General features: G+C 38.9%; 1 protein-coding gene across 1 annotated transcript in view; it reads left to right on the forward strand.

Annotated features, from left to right (window-relative positions):
• LOC111154988 (p21 (RAC1) activated kinase 2) overlaps positions 1–16,411 on the forward strand; it is a 90,991-nt gene that overhangs the window by 28,184 nt on the left and 46,396 nt on the right. The window lies entirely within an intron of this gene.

The following is a 16,411-nucleotide window of genomic DNA, read 5'->3' on the forward strand; positions in this document are numbered from 1 at the left end:
TGTATCTATCTATTTAGATACATTAAGGCTTGGCCTTAATGCAGTCTCATGCAGAGGTACTGCTATTGATAACTCCACCAGCGTGAGCATGTTGCTTTAAATAATAGGATATTCCAAATAGTAAATAACAGTAACTTCTCAGTAAAAATGAACAGAGCAAGATGAATTCCAGGCTCCTCTTGGTTTCATAGTGGTTGCACAGCTGGAAAATTCAGTGTGTGTTGAAACTGTGTAAAAAAATATCTTTTATAGGGGCGCCTAGGTGGCTCAGTGGGTTAAAGCCTCTGCCTTCGGCTCAGGTCATGATCCCAGAGTCTGGGATCGAGTCCCCCATCGGGCTCTCTGCTTGGCGGGGGCCTGCTTCTCCATCTCTCTCTGCCTATTTGTGATCTCTGTCTGTCAAATAAATAAATAAAATCTATTAAAAAAAAAAGGTTTATTTATCTATTTTAGAAAGAGCACGCACAAGCAGGGGGAGGGGCAGAGGCAGAGGGAGAGAGAGAGAGACCCAAGCAGACTCTCCTCTGAGCATGGAGCCCAACGGGTCCTCAATCCTACCACCATGAGATCATGACCTGAGCCAAAATCAAGAGCTGAACGCCTAACCGACTGATCCACCCAGAGCCCCTAAAACCCTTTTTCATTCCTATGGGTGTTTTTTTGTGCTTTCTCTGTTCTTGATTAAATTTGTCAGAGGTATTTTACTGGTTTTATCTGAGATCTAACTTTTAGCTTTATTCATCTCCACTGTATGTATAATAGTCTTCTATTAAGCAATTTCAGTGTTGATCTGAATTATTTTCCTACTTCTTTGGGTTTACTTTGTTGTTTGTTTTTGTTTTGCTTCTTAGGCTAGATGCTTAACTCATTAATTTTTAGTTCTTTTTTAAAGTAAAACTTGAACTGTAAGTGTCCTTAAGTGCTTTAATTATATCCTACAAGTTTGTGTACGTGTAGTAAAATACATTTAACATAAAATTTGCCATTTTCCTTTTTTTTTTTTTTTTTTTTTTTAAGATTTTGTTTATGTACTTGAGAGAGAGAGAGAAAGAACATGAGAAGGGAGAGGGTCAGAGGGAGAAGCAAATTCCCCACTGAGCAGAGAGCCCAGTGCAGGACTGATCTTAGGACTCCAGGATCATGATATGAGCGGAAGGTAGTCGCTTAACCAACTGAGCCACCCAGGCACCCAAACTTGCCATTTTCAAGACTGTTTTTGTCTTCCCAAACAGAAACTCTCTACCCATTAAAACAGTAAGTCTCCACTTCACTCCACCATCAGGCCCTGATGATCTCTAATCTTTTTGTCTCTGTGAATAATTTGACCACTCTGAGATGGTCACTCATGGATGTGACCCTGGAAGTGGTCCATGGATGCCTCCTGGAAGTGGAATTATATGTATTTGTCCTTTTGTGTTTGGCTCCTACTACTTAATGTCTTTAAACTTCATCCTTATTATAGCACATACCAAATTTCACATCTTTTTTATTTTGTATTTTTTTTTTTTAAAGAATTTATTTATTTGACAGACAGAGATCACAAGTAGGCAGAGAGGCAGGCAGAGAGAGACGGGGAGGCAGGCTTCCCACTGAGCAGAGAGCCCAATGTGAGGCTCAATCCCAAGACCCTGGGATCATGACCCGAGCTGAAGGCACCCTCTGAGCCACCCAGGCGCCCCTTCACATCTTTTTTAAAGATAAACATGCTGGATAGTAGGTATATACAATATTTTGTTTATCTAATCCTGTAAGTTTTGACACATAGCTTTTTCATTCTCATTCAATTCTAATAAGTATTTTCTAATTTCTTTGTGATCTCTTTTTTTTTTTTTTTAAGATTTTACTATTTATTTGACTGAGAGAGACAGCGAGAGAGGGAATACTATGATCTCTTTTCTTAACCTAAGTTTTTTAGAGGTGTTTTTAAATTTCCAAACTTAACAGAGTATTTTTCTAATTAAATCTTTTTGTTACTGATTTCCAACAACTGACTTCAGTTAAGAGTATAGAGTACTTCTAATCTTTTGAAAAGTTTCTTTGTCTCAAAATATTTTTATTTTGTCCTCATTCTTGAAAGAGTTTTATTGAATCTGCAGTATGTTGGCTCCTTCTCAGAAGATTGAGAATGTTCCAGTGTCTTCTGGCTATCATCGTTGGTATCAAGAAGTAAGCTTGAAGTCCAGCTGCCCTTTTTCCTTCTTCCTTTGGCTGAGTTTAAGAACTCTGGTCTTTGACCTTAGTTTTGACTATGATGTGTCTTTACTTCAATTACTTTTTTATCCTGCTTTTGATTTATTAGGTTTCTTCATCTTAAGGATTTGTGTCCTTCATCAGTTCTAGAAATTTCTCAGCTACTGACTTATCTAGTAAACCAGTCCCTCATTCATTCTGTCCTTTCCTACTGAAACTCCAGTAGTTATATCTTAGGTCATCCAACTTATTCATCTTACTTTTCTTTCATATTTTCTCTATCTTTGTCTCTGTGCTGCTTTCTAATGTGACTTTCTAAAGATACATCTCCCAGTTCACTGATTCTTTCTTCTGTTTCATCTATACTAATTTTTACTGCAAATGTCAAGTTCCCATTTTCAGGTATTATGGTTTTTTCTTACTGAAAGTAGTCTGTGGTGGTTTTTCATATTTGCTTTTTTTCAGGTTTCTTGACATGTTCTCTGTCAGATCATTCCACATTTATTTCACCAGTTTGTTTTGGATCATTCTCAATCCCAGTGCCTTGTTTCATTTTCTGAATTTTAACTGTGAGATGTTCCTTTTCCTCAGAATTTTATCTTTGGTTATTATTTGAGACCTGTATTAAAGTTCTTTTTGTTTGAGTTTGCCATTTACTAGCATGACCATATTCAATTATACCTCTTTGGGAATTTTGGGGACCTCAGAGGTAGGATGAATTCAGACCAAAAAATGTGCATTTTCTTGTTAGGATTACTCAGAAATCTTCACCTTCATCCCCCACCCACATATTAACCAAAGATATTGGACCCGGAATATTTAAGGTTTTCTTGTTCCCTTTGACCCAGAGAGATTTATTCCTGATTTAGTCTTATATAGATTATACTTTTTAGGTCTTAGTCTCATGTGGAAGGACCTTCTATTATATTTTTTAATTTAGGCAGACTCGGTTTTATTACCAGTTCCCTATGACAGCCATCAAAGTGGACGTTGAAGGTCTTTAGGAGTTAGTAAAAAAAAAAAAAAAAAAAATCCCCGAAGAATAACTGGATTTAGTAAATTGCTTACTCTTTTGTTCTTGATTTCACTCAGCCTTGGGCTCTATGGAAACATCCATTTCATCTTAACTAGCCTATCCTTGCATTTTTACACATTTGATAGGTTATCCACTCATTTATTTGAGTTCGAAGCAAAGTTTCTTTCCACTTTCCTTCTTTATTCTTTTCCAATGTCCCAAGTGTGTTTTCTATGTCTGTATCCCTCTTTCCCTTTTCCTTTCTGGCTTTGCTACTAAATAGGCCTAATGTTACAGCCATTGCCACCAAATGAAAACATTCCTTACCTTCTAATTTATGGACTTGCCTTCCATAGTGTGTGTTGTCCATTTGAGGTGATTTAGGATATTTTCAATGGATACTTTCACTCTCAAAGGCATTTGAGGCTTTTTTGGAATGGGAGGGGAAGAGAGGCCAGTGGTTTGGGAGCTCTTGTAGCTTATTGTAGCTTGTAGCTTATTAGAGATTGCTAGAAGTCTTTTCAAATACTGTTTGATATTATATTTCAAATACTGTTTGTTATATGAATGTTATTACATTCATCAGGTACTGAAAATTTAAGGTTCATTTGTTATTTATATAAAATGTAAGTGAAAATACAAAGCAAACTGTGCTTTTTTAAATTGTCATGTTTGTCAGTAATAATATGATTTATACTTGAAATACCATAGTTGATCCAAGTTAGATTGTAAAAAAATTAGTCATTTTTACTAGTTTGACTAGTACCCAGACACCACTCCTTTTTTCATTTCTGTTGTATATTTAGCTTCCCCTAATCTCCTTCAGTAGACAATGAGGAATTGTTTGTCTTTTGAGTCGTGTCACAATTAAACAATGGGCCTGTTAGAAGAGTACAGTGTGTTTTGGGCTTGCTTTTTGTTTCTCCTACTTGTTTTTCACTGAAAAGTAGCAAAAAGGGCTTGAGCAGATTTGGAGAGAGACACTGTACACTTATCATTTTTTTAATAAAACATTTTTGGGTAATGATGGAGTGAAACATTAGTAAATCAGAATTTTATCATGAATTGTCTTTATATTCTTTATTGCTTCTGACTAAAATATAAGATGTAAAGAACCTTATCGCATCATCATCTAGCACTTTTTAGGCATTTGATACCATCAGTAGAAGCAATACACAAAAAAAATAACACTGTCTTATGGAAAAGGATCAAAGACTAAGGCCATGAATCAGCTGTTAGAGGAAAAGTATAAATCTTTCCAGTGATACTTTTGTTAATATTGGGTAGTTTATATGTTGTCAAGTTAAATGCTGTTCGTTAGAGAACTAATAAATTTAGGAAAGATAATATTTCATCTGGCAATAGAGTACCATAAATCAGTAGATATTATTGTCGTAATACATGCAACGATCTGTGTTATACATTAAAGGAGGTAGTACCATGTATAATAATAGTAGTAGTAGTAGATAGTGTGATGTATAATAGTAATAGTAATAGTGATGGTTGTATAATCCCTGCCTTTCAGTTGCTTAAAGTCTTGAGCAGGAAAGGCACCTAAAATAATAAATGATGCACAGTTAAAATTCATTGCCATAGTGATTCCATATGTATATGTTTGTTTTTAAGATTTGGGTTTTTTTAAAAGATTTAGTTATTTTATTATTTTTTTATTAACATATTATGTATTATTTATCTCAGGGGTACAGGTCTGTGAATTATCAGGCTTACACATTTCACAGCACTCACCATAGCACATACCCTCCCCAGTGTCTATAACTCAGCCACCCTATCTCTACTGCACTACCCACCAGCAACCCTCAATTCGTTTTGTGAGATTAAGAGTCTCTTAACAGTTTGTCTCCCTCCTCATCCCATCTTGTTTCATTTTTTTCCCCCTCTATCCCCCCACAACCCCCTGCCCTTAAGTAATCTCTTTACCCAATGTGGGGCTTGAACTTAGAACCCTGAGATCAAGAGACACGTGCTCTACTGACTAAGCCAACCAGGTGCCACCCCCGCACTCCCCAGAATGGTCCAGTCTATTAAAATGATTGAGAAAAAACAGCATCAGAGATGTCTGGGTGGCTTAGTCAGTTGGGCCTCTGCCTTCAGCTCAGGTCATGACCCCAGGTCCTGGGATCAAGTTCCAGATCCTGCTACTTGCTTAGCAGGGAGCTGGCTTCTGCCTCTACCTGCTGCCCCTCCTGTTTGTGTGCTCTCCCTCTCCTTCTATCTCTGACAAGTAGAATCTTTAAAAAAAAATAAAATAAAAAGAGGGGCGCCTGGGTAGCTTAGTGGGTTAAAGCCTCTGCCTTCAGCCCAGGGTCCTGGGATCGAGCCCCTATTGGGTTTTCTGCTTGGCAGGGAGCCTGCTCCCCTTCCTCCCTCTGCCTGCCTCTCTGCCTACTTGTGGTCCCTGTCAAATAAATAAATAAAATCTTTAAAATAAATAAATAAAAAAAAACAGCATGAGATTAAGAGTTGTTAGTAGACCTTGAATTCTGGTCTTAGTTTTGTTTGTAATTGGATTTGTGTCACTTTAGGCAGACTGCTTATTCTTTGGGGCGTCAGGTCCTTCTCATATAAAATAGGAAAGATAGACCAGATAAATTCCAATCCAGCTTTACTACTCTCTGAATTTGTTTTCCTGTGTAACTTGTATTCAGAGGACATGGGGGAGAGAGGGGGTCTTTTTTTGTGTGTGTGAGGGGTCATTCTTGTTCAGAAGAAGTAAAGGGTCATTTTGAAGAGGGATAGAAATGACCTTATATAGGAAATAATTATTGCTAAGCATTGAAAGATTTGGGTTAGATAGAGAAAAGGATGAAGAAAATATAAAAATGGAAAAATACATATACAATGCAAAGATGATTAGGCCAGAAAATTCTTTGGTGTATTTGGGCAACATAAAGCATATGATTTATGTGGTGCATTTATATGATATCAGATTGATTCAGTAGTAAATGTCCTAAATATCAGAGTTTAGTCCTAAGTCTGTTGGTTATGGGTAGCTCTAAGCAAAACCTGAATGCATAGAAACTCTTTAGGAAGCTCGTTAGAGCTTTTATCCTCTTCCTCTGAACAACAGCTTGAAGACATAGATACTAGTTAGAGAAATCCTGAAATGAAGTGATGAAGTCATCTTCTGCTAAGCTGGTGTCAGTATATCAAGGATTGTGGGTATCATTACTAAGATCTCATCATTTATGAGGCCTGTTACTTAGAATTGTTGCTGTCATATCTGTTGTCTTGAGTAATTTCATTAAGGACATCTGTAACGCGTATGTTTCATGTTAAATTTGGGCTTTATTTAGACATGTGTTGCCTACAGGGTACATCATGTTAATTGGGATTTCCCTGAGACAGCTAATAAAGCTTTATCTATAATATACAATCACCAAGAAGAATATTTTGAAACATACAAATAATATATTCCCCTTTAGTTCTACTGGACTGAATTTGTACAGCAGATTAAAAAGCTGCTGTGCAGTATATTAAAATAGAGCAGTAAAGAAATTTTTTTTGGATAACCAAAGTATAAGGAAAGGCTGTGTTCTGAAAGTTGCCATGTAATATTCTCTGCTTAGAATTTTGTGTGTGTGTGTGTGTGTGTGTTTCATACAGATGGCAATTAGTCTTTCTGACTAACCCAGGAAAGCTTACTGCTCTTTCTGATTTTTGTTATAAAAAGTAATGTAGTAAATTCCCCTGTATATAAATTTTCAACCATGTTAAAGGTTTAGTTAGGTTTATATGCCTTACCATTTCCTACGTTTAAAATGTGGGGAGTAGAGGATGAATAAATAGGGGTCTTCTGCCACCCCAATAGCACATTAAAACCGGGGGTATGAGGATGATAGAGAGCTGGGATATACTTTAAGGCGGCAGTTCTCTTAAGTGTGGTCTCTCGTACTGTTGGGGTCTATGAGGTCAAAACCTATTTTTGTAACAGTACTAAGATATTCTTTGCTTTTCATACTGTTGAAATTTGCATTGCTGGTATAAAAGTAGTGGTAGGTAAAACTGCCTGTGCTTTAACAGAAATCAGAGTATTGGCCATGCACTGTATAGGTTTTTTTTTTTGTCGTTGCAGTGGGGGGAGGCAGAAAGAAGGAGAGACTCTTAGGCAGGTTCCTTACCTAGTGGGGAGCCCCATGTGGGGCTCTTTCTCACAACCCTGAGATCATGACCTGAGCTGAAATCAGGAGTTCTACGCTTAACGACTAGGCCACCCAGGCACTCCCACTTGTAGGTTTTTGGTTTTGGTTTGTTTGTTTTTTTTTTTTTAAGATTTTTATTTACTTGAGACAGAGGGAGCATGAGCTGGGGGAGGGGCAAAGGGAGAGGGAAAAGCAGACTCCCTGCTGAGCAACAAGCCTTATGGAGCCTCGGGCCACTTAACCAACTGAGCTATCCAGACACTCCCCTGCCCCCCACCACTTGGAGGTTTTTCGTTTTTCTTTTTTGTTTCTTGTTTTTTTAAAGCTAGTTTTACTGAAGAATATACTTGATGGGGTGCCTGGGTGGCTCAATTGTTAAGCGTCTGCCTTCAGCTCAGGTCATGATCCTGGAATCCTGGGATTGAGCCCCATATCAGGCTCCCTGCTCAGCAGGAAGCCTGTGTCTCCCTCTCCCACTACCCCTGCTTGTGTTCCCTCTCTTGCTGTTTCTCTCTCTCTGTCAAATAAATAAATAAATCTTAAAAAAAAAAAAAAAAAGAAAGAATGTACTTGATGAGGGCACTGTGGTGATTGAGCCCCTTTTTCATTGAATGCCATTTTTATTTTTGTTTTGTTTCAAGTTTTTATTTAAATTCTGATTAACATGGAATGTAATATTGGTTTCAGGAGTAGAATTTAGTAATTCATCACTTACATGTAACATCCAGTTCTCATTGTAACAAGTGCCCTCCTTAAATACCTATCACCCATTTGGCGTTTCCTGTGCCTGCCTCCCCTCCAGTGACCCTCAGTTCTCTATAGTTAAGAGTCTGCTATGGTTTCCTTTCCTTTCTTCCCCTCCTTGCCCTATGTTTTGTTTCTTAAATTCAACATAGGGGTGAAATCATATGGTATTTGTCTGTCTTGACTGACTTGTTTCACTTAGCGTTGTTGGGTCCCCAATGTTTGGTACCCCAATAATGGGTCCATGGTCAAAGGAGCAAGACTGATACAAAGCGAAGGTCAAGCAAAGCTTTATTTCACGCCAAGCATCAAGAATCAGACCAATCGTCAAACAGACCGGTCAGGGCCGTCCCTTACAGAGAGGGCGACCCCTCCCTGCTTTCCAGACTAACTTTTATAGAGCAAAGGCCATGTGGTTGGGCCTGGCCTCACACAGAGGTGGCTAATTGAATTACAATTCACCCCATAGTAGCTATGGAAACTAGCCTATCACTTTGGTAGCTAGGAGACTGTATGCGCCCCCTCTGATTGAATGTCCACCTGACCTGACCCACCCTTGTATTTGGGCTGTTACCTGGGACTGGTTTCCTGGACTTGCTTTTAAGTAAGTTGGGGTGGGGACTGAGTCAATTTGAGTTTTACTGCATAAACAACAAAATGGCTGTTCAACCGAGGTGGGGCTGCTCTGGCTAAATAGGCCCTTATAAGCGTAATACACTCTAGTTCCATGGAACACCATTTTTATTAGAAAGAACAACTGGGGGCGCCTGAGTGGCTCAGGGGGTTAAGCCTCTGCCTTCGGCTCGGGTCATGATTCCAGGGTCCTGGGATCAAGCCCCGCATCGGGCTCTCTGCTCGGCAGGGAGCCTGCTTCCTCCTCTCTCTCTGCCTACTTGTGATCTCTATCTGTCAAATAAATAAAATCTTAAAAAAAAAAAAAAAGAAAGAAAGAACAACTGGCCTACAAACTGGTTGATCAGACTAGGTATTTAGAAGACACTTCCTGAAAATGAAGTGCTAGAATTTGTTGTAATTGATTAAAAAAAAAAAATATATATATATATATATATTTTTTTTTTAAGATTTTATTTATTTATTTGACAGAGAGATCACAAGCAGGCAGAGAGGCAGGCAGAGAGAGAGGAGGAAGCAGGCTCCCTGCTGAGCAGAGAGCCCGATGCGGGGCTCGATCCCAGGACTCTGAGATCATGACCTGAGCCGAAGGCAGCAGCTCAACCCACTGAGCCACCCAGGCGCCCCGATTAAAAATATTTTTAAGACTTATTTATTTTAGAGCAAGGGGAGTGCAGAGGGGGAGGGAGAGAGAATCCTCAAGTAAGACTCTCCGCTGGGCAAGGACCCCACTGCAGGTCTCAATCCCAGGACTCTGAGATAAGACCTGAGCCAGAAATTACCCTGGTAATGGATAAAATTTAAGCTTGCAAGCGAAAGTTGGAATTTCCTTAGGGGTGCCTGAATAGCTCAGTTGGTTAAGCAACTTGATCTTGATCTCAGCTCAGGTCTTGATCTCAGGGTCATGAGTTCAAGCCCCACATTGGGCTACATGCTGGGTGTAGAGCCTACATTAAAAATAATAATTTTAGCACCCGGCTAACTCAGTCGGTAGAGCATGAGACTCTTAAAAATAATAATAATAATTTTAGAAAACTTATATCTACTTCTCTTGAGTTTTATAGTTTCCCAATACTTAGAGTTTTCTGATGAGATCACATATAATGAATATGATTTTTATTGTGTCATAAAATGCGTCAACATTTGTAGTAGCTTCATAATTCAGTAACCAATATTTTCCAAATAATCAATTTATAACATTATAAAATTCATGAATGGGTAAAAGATCCATTCAAAGTATAAAACGAGTTTAAGGTAATAGAGTACAAAATTATTGCTGGATTTTAGATTATATAACCTACCTTTACGAAGGTTGAGTTTGGTGTAATATTAAAGAAAGAATATCCACAATTAACTGAAAGCTATTAAAATACATCTTTCCGGGGCACCTGGGTGGCTCAGTGGGTTAAAGCCTCTGCCTTCGGCTTGGGTCATGATCTCAGGGTCCTGGAATTGAGCCCGCGTCGGGCTCTCTGCTCAGCAGGGAGCCTGCTTCCTCCTCTCTCTCTCTCTCTCTGCCTGCCTCTCTGCCTACTTGTGATCTCTGTCTGTCAAATAAAGAAATAAAATATTTAAAAAAAAAATACATCTTTCCCCACTACATATCTGTGTAAAATCAGATTTTTTTCATTTCTGTCAACCAAAACATAATAGATTGAACACAGCAAATACGAGAGTCCAACAGTGTTCTACTAAACCAGACATTTAAAAAGATATCAGAAATGTAAAATAATGCTACTCTCTCACTAAATATTTTGTTTCAAAAAATACTATCTTTCATGAAAATGTTATTTATATTAACATATGATGAGGGTTTTTTTTAAGATTTTATTTATTTATTGGAGAGAGAGACAGTGAGAGAGAGCATGAGCGAGGAGAAGGTCAGAGGGAGAAGCAGACTCCCCATGGAGCAGGGAGCCTGATGCAGGATTTGATCCCAGGACCCTGGGATCACGACCTGAGCTGAAGGCAGTCGCTTAACCAGCTGAGCCACCCAGGAGCCCATGATGAGTATTTTTTGATGAAATATTTAACTTACTTTAATTTCTCATATAGAAAATATATAAATAATATGGATATATAAACAAAAATTATTTGGGAATCCCAATAATTTTTAGGAGTGTAAAGGGGTCTTGAGGCCAAAATGTTTTGAGAACTGCTACCTTTTGAAGAAACTAAGTGGTTTTTGATATGCATGTGTTGAGATGTCGATAAGGGACATGTGTGATCTTTCCCCTAGTAGCTTATGAACTCTTGCAGAAGAACTAGATCCTCCTTTTTTTTCTCTAACTTATAGCATAGAGTTTTATAAATATTAGTGATCATGATTGTAGCAGCAACATTCAGTCTTTATTAGCTCACTTAATCTTTATGAAGTAAAAATTCCTTTTTAAAAACTGAAATATAATTTATATAGCTAAAACTTACTATTTTAAAGTGTACAATTCAGTGGTCTTAAGATATTGAAAAGGTTATACAACTACTACCAGTGCCTAATTCCAGAACATTTCATTGCCCAAGAAGAAACTCCATACCCATTAGTAATCACATCCCATTCCCCTCCCTTCTCAGCGATCACTAATCTACCTTCTTTCCTTGTGGATTTGCATGTTCAGAACATTTCATATAAATGGAATCATACAGTATGTGGTCTTTTTGTGCCCTTATTTTTCCACTTATGTTTTTAAGGTTCCATCCATATTGTAGCTTTTATTAGTACTTTACTCCTTTTTGTGGTCAGATATTCCATTGTATGCATATGCCACATTTTGTATATCCATCTGTTGATAGATATTTTGGTTGTTTTATCATTTAGCTATTATGAATAATGCTGTGAACAGTCATAGGTAATTTATTTGTGGACATATATTTTCAGTTCTCTTAGGTATATTCTTTTTTTTTTTTTTTTTTTAAGATTTTATTTATTTATTTATTTGACAGAGAGAGAGAGAGAGAGAGAACAAGTAGGCAGAGAGAGAGAGAGAGAGGGGGAAGCAGGCTCCCTTCTAAGCAGAAAGCCCGATGCAGGACTTGATCCCAGGACCCTGAGATCATGACCTGAGCCGAAGGCAGTGGCTTAACCCACTGAGCCACCCAGACAACCCTCTTAGGTTTATTCTGGGAGTGGAATTGCCAAGTCCTATCATAGATAATTCTGTAACTTTTTGAGGAACTTACTACATAATTCTTTTTTCTTTTCTCTCTCTTTCTTTCTTTTTAGTTTCAGAGGTAGAGTTTAGTGATTCATCAGTTGCATATAACACCTGGTGCTCATTATGTCACATGCCCTCCTTAATGCCCATCACCTAGTTACCCCATCCCCCCAACCAACTCCCCTCCAGCAACCCTTAGTTTCTTTCCTATAGTTAAGAGTCTCTTATTATTTGTATCCCTCTCTGATTTCTTCTTATTTTATTACATAATTTCATTTTAAATAGGCTTTATCATGGAATAATTTTAGATTTATAGAGAAGTTCCAGAGATTGTAGATTTCCTGTATACCTATCACCTATCTTGTCCTAATGTTAATATAAGCCCTAAAATGTCAGTGAAAGCAGAGAAGCCAACATTGGTCCATTACTGTTAACTAAATTCTACATTGTATTTGGATTTCACCAGTTTTCCACTAATGTCCTTTTTTGTTCCAGAGTATAATAGACTTAGACTTAGACTCCTGCTCGGTGACAGTTTCTCAGTCTTTCTTTGTTTTTCATGTCCTTGCTAGTTTTAAGGAGTATTGGTCAGGAATTTTTGTAAAACGTCCTTCAGTTTGGGTTTGTCTGATGTTTTCCCCATAATTAGACTGTGGTTATGGATTTTGGGGAAGAATACCGCAGAGGTGAAGTATGTTTCTCATCACATTAGATCAGGTGGTGAGTGATGTCTGCATAAGTTATTATTGGAGATGTTATCCTTTGATCACTTGGTTAATTCAGTGTTTCCACATTTTTCTGCCATGAAGTTATTTTTCCCTTTCCATACACTGCTCTTTGGAAATGAGTCACTAGGTCCAACCTACATTCAAGTGGGGAGGGAAGTTAAAATTCTGACTGCTAGAAGAAGATTTGTCTACATTTGTTATTTGGAATTCTTTTGTGAGGATGATTTGGTACCCCACCATTTTATTTACTCTTTTGGGGGGCAGGGAGAGGGGAAGAGAGAATCTTTTTTTTTTTTTTTTTTTTTTTGATTTTTATTTATTTGACAGACGGAGATCACAAGTAGGCAGAGAGGCAGGCAGAGAGAGAGAGGAGACTCCCCGCTGAGCAGAGAGCCCAATGTGGGGCTTGATCCCAGGACCCTGGGATCATGCCCTGAGCCAAAGTCAGAGGCCTTAACCCACTGAGCCACCCAGGTGCCCCAGGAGAGAGAGAATCTTAAGCAGTCTCTGCCCAGTGTGGAGCCCAACACAGGGCTTGACCTGATGACCCTGAGATCATGACCTGGGCCAAAATCAAGAGTTGGATGCTTAATTGAGTGAGCCACCCTTATTTATTCATTTATTTGTATTGATATGACATTGTGTATATTTATTTTATACATTGGGTCAAATATAATGCTACTTTATTAATTTTGTTGCTCCGAACCATTCCAGCACTGGCTTTTGAAAACTCTTTACTGGGGCACCGGGGTGGCTCAGTCAGTTAACTGCTGCCTTCAGCTCAGCTCATGATCCCAGGGTCTTGGGATTGAGCCCCTTGTTGGGCCCCTGCTCAGTGGGGAGCCTGCTTCTCTCTCTCCCACTCTCTCTGCTTGTGCTCTCTCTCTTTCTCTCTCTGTCAAATAAATAAAACCATAAAAAAAAAAGAAAGAAAACTCTTTCCTGTGGGTGTTCATCATCCTTTTTAAGTACTTCTACCTTCTGACAATGTAAGATACTCTAGGTTCATCTTGTATTTCCCCTGTCCCAGGCCTAGAGCCAGCTATTTTTTTAAGGAACCCTGAGGTACAGTTAAGTAATTCATCCAAGGACACAAATTGAAGTAAATACTGGAACCAGGATTCCAACTGAGGGATCTGATTCCACAACCCATGCTCTTAATCACGACATTGGGCAGCACACGGCTGAAGGGGTACTGGCAGTGTCTAGTCAGGATCCATCTATGAGCCAACCTTAAGGACAGAATTTGTAGTCAGTTTACATTAAGAAATTATTGTGCCCTGTTTTATTTTATTTTTTAAAGATTTTGTTTATCTATTTCACAGAGAGAGACAGTGAGAGAGGGAACACAAGCAGGGAGAGTGGGAGAGGGAGAAGCGGTCCCTGCTGAGCAGAGAGCCTGATGTGGGGCTTGATCCCAGGACCCTGGGATCATGACCTGAGCCAAAGGCAGACGCTTAACTGACTGAGCGACCCAGGTGCCCTTGTGCCCTGTTCTAAAGATTTATTTTATCTTGAGACAGAGTGTTAGCACAAGTGGGAGGGGCAATGGGAGAGGGAGAGAGAGTGAATCCCAAGGAGGCTCCATTCTGAGCGTGGAGCCAGACATGCATTTGGACCTCACCAGCCCACAATCTGAGCCGAAACAAAAAGATACTCAATCAACCGCACCATCCAGGCACCCCTGTTGTGCTCTGTTTTATATTGATTTTTTTTTCTTAACCACAGCTGTGATGATTATAATCAAGCTAAAAATTACTTGTTAGTCACAGATAACTACTACTAATATTTTGGTGCATTTCTTTCTTTGAATTTATGCAAATGTATTTTGAAATTTTGCTATATTTACCCTGATTTTTTTTAAAGATTGATTGATGGGTTTGGGAGGGAAAGAGCTTGCACATGAACACGCGAGCATGAATGGGAGGGGCAGAGGGAAAAGGAGAGAGAATCTGAAGCAATCTTGGTGCTGAATGCAGAGCCAGATGCAGGGCTTGATCTCATGACCCTGAGATTGCCTCCTGAGCCAAACCCAAGAGTCAGCTGCCTAACTGACCACGCCACACAGACATCATATTACCCTGATTTTTCAGATTTCATATGCATAAATATGGAGCATTCACAGTGTAACCAAAATCCTAACATGCTGTGTCTGTTGGAACTGGTGATTAAGATGAAAGTGAGCTGCTACCGGGTTCATCTGGTTTGTCTTGATGTTCTGGTCACATTAGAAAAAAACATCTCTCTTGATTGATCGTGTTCTCAAGTAGTCCTGCAAGTACAGGACTAAGCCTTACCTTTCTTCCATTTGTAGCAGTAGGTAAGTCCTCTCTGGTGATGCATACGTGACAGCCCACACTGAAGAATAACCAGGTGCATCTCCCTCCAGAGCAAACCGAACCCCCGCCCCCATGAATCACCTGACTGCATCTTCTGCATCACGTTCCTAGATTCCAGCCCTGTTTTGTCTTTTGACCACCAACAGTGATTTCACTTCAGGCGTCTTTCTCACAGATGAGAGATCTTCTTCTGTACTCTCTTCTCCCAGGCCTCCTGTAGCTCGCTCTCCCTGGAAAAGTTCATTTTTTCCCTTTACCTTCTCTCCTTCCTCTTTTGTAGGCTGAAATAACCGTTGTTATGGCAGATAAAATATGGCAGTTCTAGGGACACTCTTGTCAAGGAAAACAAAAGCTGTAAGATTCCAAGTGGAATTAGGTACCATAATCTCTTCATTCCTCAGTTCTCCTCAAATGATACCTACTTTCTTTTAGGCACTAACGTTCAAACTAAATAAAAAAATAAAAATTTATTTTTAATTTTAATTTTATTTAGATACAGTTGGCCTTCTTTTCATTGCACATATACAATGTTTTCACTTACATGCATTAAATAACTATAATCAAATCAGGATCTAATTACCAATCAAAATCTTGTTCACTGGGGAAATGTGTTGTTTTCCTAATATACTTTTGTATCAGAACTCATCTGGGGAAAAAATAGAACTCATCCGGAAGTTAAGCATCTCCTTCCCTTTCCTGCTGACTTTAAATGTGTATAATCTACTGTTTTTAAAGGCCATATATATGTACACATATATATTTCCTACAATATTAATTTATATATAAACAGTGTTGAAGTTTCCACTGAATTAGTCAAGTGTGGATTAAGAGGGGTAACAAGACTGCCTGAACAGGGCATCATAGGATAACCAAATCTTGGGATTTGGCCATACTCTGGTTTTCAGCCAGACTCTGGATTTAACTTGTCAGTGTTCCCAGATGGGTCAGGTTCTATGGGACTCTCTGCAAAGTTTACAAGGGACTAACACATGTAGTTAGAGTGTCAGATTTTCAGAGAAAGCAAATATTGCATCAGTGGCACATTCTCATCCTTTAGGAAAGTTTATGTGAAGGCTAAGTTGTAATCACAAGGCTAGTGAGCGTGGAGTCGGATTCTTCCTGGAGAGTGATGTTGGTGGATATATTTAATAGCAAGTGTTCTGTCTCTGCTCTAGAAATGGACCTATCAGAGACCCGTCTTTGGATTGATCAGTCAGAGCATAGTCTTCCTCTGCAGAATTCTCTCTCTTTTTTTTATTTTTTTTTTATTTTTTTTTTTAAAGATTTTATTTATTTATTTGTCAGAGAGAGAGAGAGAGGGAGAGAGAGCAAGCACAGGCAGACAGAATGGAAGGCAGAGGCAGAGGGAGAAGCAGGCTCCCCGATGAGCAAGGAGCCCGATGTGGGACTCGATCCCAGGACGCCGGGATCATGACCTGAGCCGAAGGCA

This window comes from Enhydra lutris, unplaced genomic scaffold, assembly GCF_002288905.1.
Source record: "Enhydra lutris kenyoni isolate GAN:26980312 unplaced genomic scaffold, ASM228890v2 scaffoldscaffold39, whole genome shotgun sequence".
NCBI lineage: Eukaryota > Metazoa > Chordata > Mammalia > Carnivora > Mustelidae > Enhydra > Enhydra lutris.